This window comes from Coloeus monedula (genome assembly GCF_965178545.1).
Source record: "Coloeus monedula genome assembly, chromosome: 2".
In the NCBI taxonomy this organism is placed as follows: Eukaryota; Metazoa; Chordata; class Aves; order Passeriformes; family Corvidae; genus Coloeus; species Coloeus monedula.
In genome coordinates this window covers 114112927-114118926 of record NC_138782.1, presented here as the reverse complement: position 1 = coordinate 114118926, position 6000 = coordinate 114112927, and positions in this window count along the sequence as shown.

Genomic DNA, 6000 nt, shown 5'->3' with positions numbered 1-6000 from the left:
TATCTAGGACTGGATTCAGTTTGCTGTGTTACCTAGGAAAGTGATTCTTAATCAGAGCTGATGAAAGAGAACTGACTCTGAGATTTGGCTGTACAGACTCAGAAATCTGCCTCAGTGAAGAAAATCGAGGATCAATCCCTGTATTTCATCTTTGTAAACTTCTTTTGCAGGCTTCAGATTTTATTTTGCTGCAGTGGCGATTGAAAGTCAGGTCTCCAGTTAATGTAAAAACTTTCTGAGTCGGGGGTAGTGATGATGATTTACACACACATCTTTTTACCATCCAGCCCAGCCTTATAATTGCCTGGTGGTGCTGGTGAAGAAAAGTGAAATGCAATACTGAAAGATGCTTTTATTACCTTTGTGAAAGCACCTTTTAGGACTGCAGGTCTTTTTCCTCTCTTACCAGAAAAGTCAGAATAACTTGATGAGAAAAAGCACCTTCAAGTTTAAAAGCATCCTCCGTTCTGTGTCGGGGGCGATGCACAGGATTCCAGCTGTGCTGGCAGGAGGCACCCAGCAGCGTGTGACATGTGGTGTGACAGACTTTGCCTGGCTCTGCCTTACGCCCCTTCCTCTGCCTGCTGCACTCCCGGGGTCCCTGCACTTTGGGAAGCTGCCTGGCAGGGACAGAGGGGCAGGATGCTCCAGAGAGGGAATTTCATGGGGTGAGATGGATGATTGACAGCAGCACCACTGGGGAGAGTGAGAGAGGGAGGAACAGCGCAGATTCCAGGGTCTGGGAGTCCGAGATGGGAAGTGCGAGAAGGAGGGAGACTGCCTCGTACTGAGGAACACAATGATTTTCTCCTCTTCCTCTTGAACTCTAAAACTTTAAACACCAAGACCACTGTGGATTTATGCTTTTACAAATCATTGTGGTCCAGACTTTGAAGTAAAAGCAGCTGTGGAGCTCTAGGGGGATGGTCTATACAGAGTTCATTAATAAGGTAAGTTCTGTTTCTCCTCTTCTTGCTGAAAGAGTGTGTTTTTACATGCACAAGAATATGCAGGTGCAAAATGGCATGCACAGATACACACCTGGGTGCTTACATTACCTATTTTCACTGTATTCTTAATTTAGGTAATTTTCATATTATCTTCTCTCATACTTAGTTTCTCACAGAATCCTTTTGATTGTTATTCTATTTTTCTTCTCCTTCCTCTAGAGTAAAATATTTCATCATAGGAATGAAGATGTCAGGGTGCAGCCTTCTGCAGTGTATCTGAGAAATTCAGGAAAAAATTCTGGAAGTTTTGATATTGCACAGCATCATTTATTCTTTTCTCTCCTCCACTCCTTTTGAAGGCATTGGAGTCTTCAGGCGTGTGTGATATAACCAAGGATAATTTCATGATGTAACAGGACTGGTCAGTCTAATGGCATTTTGATAAATATTGTCCTTTTTGGGCTGGTTTTTCCATTAGTCTTTTTGGAGTTCTGCACAAACCTGGCATTGCCTTTATTACAGAATGAATTTGGAAGAGAATTAATCACTTGTGTCTTTGGGCAATACCAGGAGCCTAAAACATCGATTGATTTGATACTGATTATCTGATTGGTATTGATTTAATGCTGACTACTAGTTGATTTCAAAGTAAGAAATTAAAATTAGTATCCCAAAAAACTCCCTTACAACAAGAGAGAAAGTGTTTGCAGAAACTTTGTTCATGGACAGAAGGGAACTGCCCAGAGTTGAACAACTGTAGATCAGCACAGGGTTGTGATGGCACTTTGCACCAAAGAATATACAGTTCTTTGTATTTAGCTGAACTCTAAGCTTCATTTAATAACAAAATAGCACTGAAGTACTCACCCAAGAATTAGGCATCAATATATCATTGTATTTGCATGCATTTGGGGGATGTTTCTTTGCTGAGCTGGATGCAGACACCCACTCTGTGTGCCTGCCTGCAACCCAATTTGCAGTGCTGAACTTCCTCAATGGTAAACAGGCAGCAAAAGGACAATTTTAGTATCAGGGTCAGCCTGTAACAAGAGGAGAGAGATCCAGCAGAAAGTTGCATTCCCCGCCCCTGACTCGTTACATGACTGCACATAGATGACTAAGCCACTCTAATTCAGTTTATGAGCTGGAAAATAGTTGTGCATTTAATTACCCCAAGCCTTATGTTTTACACGAGAAAGGATCAGATGAGATTTCATGTGTTGGTTTGCCAGGAAGCCACTTGTTCTTCCCTGGGACAGAGCTGGGTGTTTGTGTGTCTCCAGGACATTTGTTTAGTGGACAAATGGGCAGTGATGTTGAAGCAGAGGGACAGGATTTCCTCTGCAATAGGAAACTTCTATGGAAAAGTGCTCCAGGAGCCTAAACCAGATTTCAGGTGCTGTCTCTTGAGATCTCGCATTACCTTTCTGTTCTTCAGCTGGTCTTGTTTTCATGGCTTTTCCTTGTTGCTAGTTCTCTGGTGGTGCTACACTTGGGGTTTTCTTGGTTAAAATGCCACTTGCTGGGTTACTGAGACTGTTTTTTGTTACTCTCTAAACGATGCCTGGCTGTGACTGCTTTACATTTTCTCCTAGACAGTCTCTGCTGATTATGTAGCTCCCACATTTGAGTGGCACATGCTTTTTTCCCAAGCCAACCTCAGTGAAGCAGGAGTGTGAAATGCTGTGCTGTCACTACCTCAGAAAGATTCAATAAAACCTTTACAGTCTCTCCAGATCCTGTGAAATGTCTGCCTCTGTTTTCTTTAGCTTTGTTTTGGCTCAGGTCTACAGAGACAGCCAGGTTCCCACTGCAAGTTAAGGAGAGGGGTAGAGCCAGAAATTTGCCAGGTTACTTTGCTGTGGCAGCTTCACAGGGCTGATCTGGTCACTACCAGCACTGCCAGGAAGAATATTGCAAGAAAATATGGCCCTGTCTGCCCCAGACAAGAGCAGGGGCGGGTGCCTTCAGGTTCGTGATCAAGGTGAGCTCAAACATGGATGTAAGGAAATTCTGATGTGTCAGTGGGATCCCTGGAAATACAGTGGGAACACAGATCTTTTCCTCCTAATAGGCTGGCTACCAACCCTGAGGAGCTTTGCAGAGAGTGATCAGATCTTGTTGTGGGGTTGTTGCCTATGATGCTTTGCATTTAGGTTGGGTTTATGGACTAAAGCCCAAGCAGAAGGAAATCTTTATTGTTGTTTATCAAACATTTACCTTTACATAGTTCTTAATTTTAATTTCTCGAGTTGTTTTCAGTGCTTCTTAAATGCCTTCTATTCACCAGAAAAAATAATGTTTGCTTTTGAATTCAGGTTCTTCTGAACTTTATTGATTTCCTCACACCTTCCTGCACTTAGACCTCTTGCAATTCATGCATATTTTGTGGTATATTATCATGGTGAATTGCAATTTTTTTTTGAGTCATTAAAAGCACTTTTGATGCCCAATTCTTGCCAGTTCAGTATTCTCCTACCCTTCTCGATGTGTGTTACCTGTTCAAGGCACTTGAATTTCCTTTCCTTGTGCACAGCCCTGTTCATAATCCATTTTGCATTAGCAAGACTTTTATCAAGGCTGAATGCAGCAGATTATTGGATCTTCACTAATTGCACCCCTAAAATACTGAAATGAATCCCTAATATTATTCTTCCCCAAAAGGATCTCCCTGTATCAGATATTAAGGATTTGGGAGGAAAATTATTCTCTCTGACCTAATGATGTAAGTTCTTTAAGAAGTGTGTGATCTCAAGTTTCTTTCTTTGAAAATTTTGATTAACCTCAGGAAAAGTTTACCTCAGGAGGCTGTGAAATTTCCATTATTAGGAATAGTCTGGACGCTCATCTATAACAACAAAACCAGGATTTAACCTGCCGTGAAATCAGATAAGAGCTGAAAGAAACATTCCATTATTTGCATGCCCCAGCACCTTCAGATTCTGTTCCTGAACAAAAAAAAAAAAAAAAAAAATATATATATATATATGCACATATATATGGCCATTTCAGGGATATTAGCAGGCCAGAGAGCATTATTTATTGTTTTATTGAGATATGGGAAAACAAACCCACAAATAAATTGTATAATTTGGTTGACTGCAGGCTTGTGGATGCTGTTACGTCTTCTGGATATTGAGGACTAATTGTATAAATTTTGAAAACAATAATGCTTGTGGTTTTTCACATCAAACATTGAAAACATAACAGGCTGCTGAGACAGATCTGAAATTTCAGTTTTGATCTCTTTATTGTAAGTGAATCAGTTTTCTTCTGAAGATGCTGTCCTGCGGGAAAAAAACCCCACAATTTCAGATCTCAGAGTATGCCTGCAAAATCTTAGTCTGTCATAGCTAAGAAGTTCATTTGTACTTCACTGTACCTCCCCATCCCTCAGGACACCTTGTGGTTTACAATAATTTTCCAAACCAGCAGAACACATTGTTCTTGCTCGGATCATGGACTTGGGAGCCGTTGCACCAGAACACATCAGTCCATTGGCCCACCTTCCCCTGTAGATACAGATTCCCTCTGTTTTCCTTTGGGGGGAAGAGGTTTAGCAATTTGCTGAAAATTGCACATCAAGTAGAAGGGATGAGACTTGGCAGGACCCTGGGGTTTGCTCTGTGCTTGGTCCTCCAGACCTTTCTGCTCCCTCAGAAGGGTAGGGGTCTGTAAGAATTTCCTTCAGGAGATGGGAAAACAGGCAGACTAGGATGGAAATGATGGGCAGTGGCAAAGTCTTGGTGTCTGATGAAATATAAATGGACAAAAGCCCAGCCAAGACAGGTTGTGACAGTGGTTTAGAGTTGCTGAGGCAGCAGCTACCCTAAAGTTCCCACCTTCTCCAGGTGATGTTGTAGAGGAATATGGGACCTAAAGACCTCATACACTGGAGTTTGTTTGGGGCATGGAAAGTCTCTTGCTGTGCCTGCTGTGATGCAGTCACTGGGGGGTCTGCAAACCCCTGAAACCAAATGTTAATGCCAGGTAAATAATGGAAATAAACTCACAGGGACAGGGTTAGATTGGACATCAGGAAGGAATTCTTTACTGCGAGGGTGGTGAGGCCCTGGCACAGGTTGCCCAGAGAAGCTGTGGATGCCCCATCCCTGGAAGTGTTCCAGGCCAGGTTGGATGGACCTCTGAAGCAACCTGGCCTAGTGGAAGGTGTCCCTGCCCCATGGCAGGGGGTTGGAACTGGATGGTCTCTAATGTCCCTTCCAAACCAAACCATTCTATGATTCTGTGGTTCTGTGATAAATTACAGGTAAAGGTCAGGTCCTTTTGGTTGCTGTCACTCAACTCCTGCAAAACATCATGCTTGTGGCAGCTCTGGGTGAAATTTCCCTGGATTTGCCTAAACCTTAGAGAAAACATCAGGTGCTTTGCAGCAAACCCAAGATTTTCTCCCCCCTTCTTGTGCCCTGCCTACAGGAGGAAGAGGTCAGGAAGGTAACCATTGTTATGTGGTCAACTTCTATCCTGAAAGAGGTGGGGATGGCATGCCCTGGCATCCCTCAGGGTAAGAATGGCCTGGCCAAGCCATGAAGGACACGTTGAAACACCCCCAGTGAGAGATGAAAAGAGAGCAGGGAGCAAAATAGATGTAGGGCTGGCAAAGCTGCATTGATTAGGCCAAACAAGAAACCTCAAATCACTTTTTTTTCTTTAATCTCAGAAGTTTTGAGGCTAGGTATTGACATTTTATAATGTCTGAGTCAGGAGTTCGCATCTCCTGAGGTTGGCTATAGTGGAACAGTTCCATTTTAAAGAATGTATTATTTAAAAGTGGAATTGTTTGTATTAATTAAAGATGAGTGTCTGCAGCACTGATATAAGCACGAACTCATTTCTAATAATCAGAACGAGTTGGTTTCTTTTGTTGTGGTTTTAAATCTCTTTTCACAGGCACTGGGTGCCTTCCAGCACATTCTGTGCTGGAAAGAGGGTCAGTAGATGGGCTGGATGGCACCATGTGGTGCAGTGCTCTCTGCTCCCAGCTTTGGACATTGGAGATGTACCAATGTGGAATCCTTTGGTCTCCTGA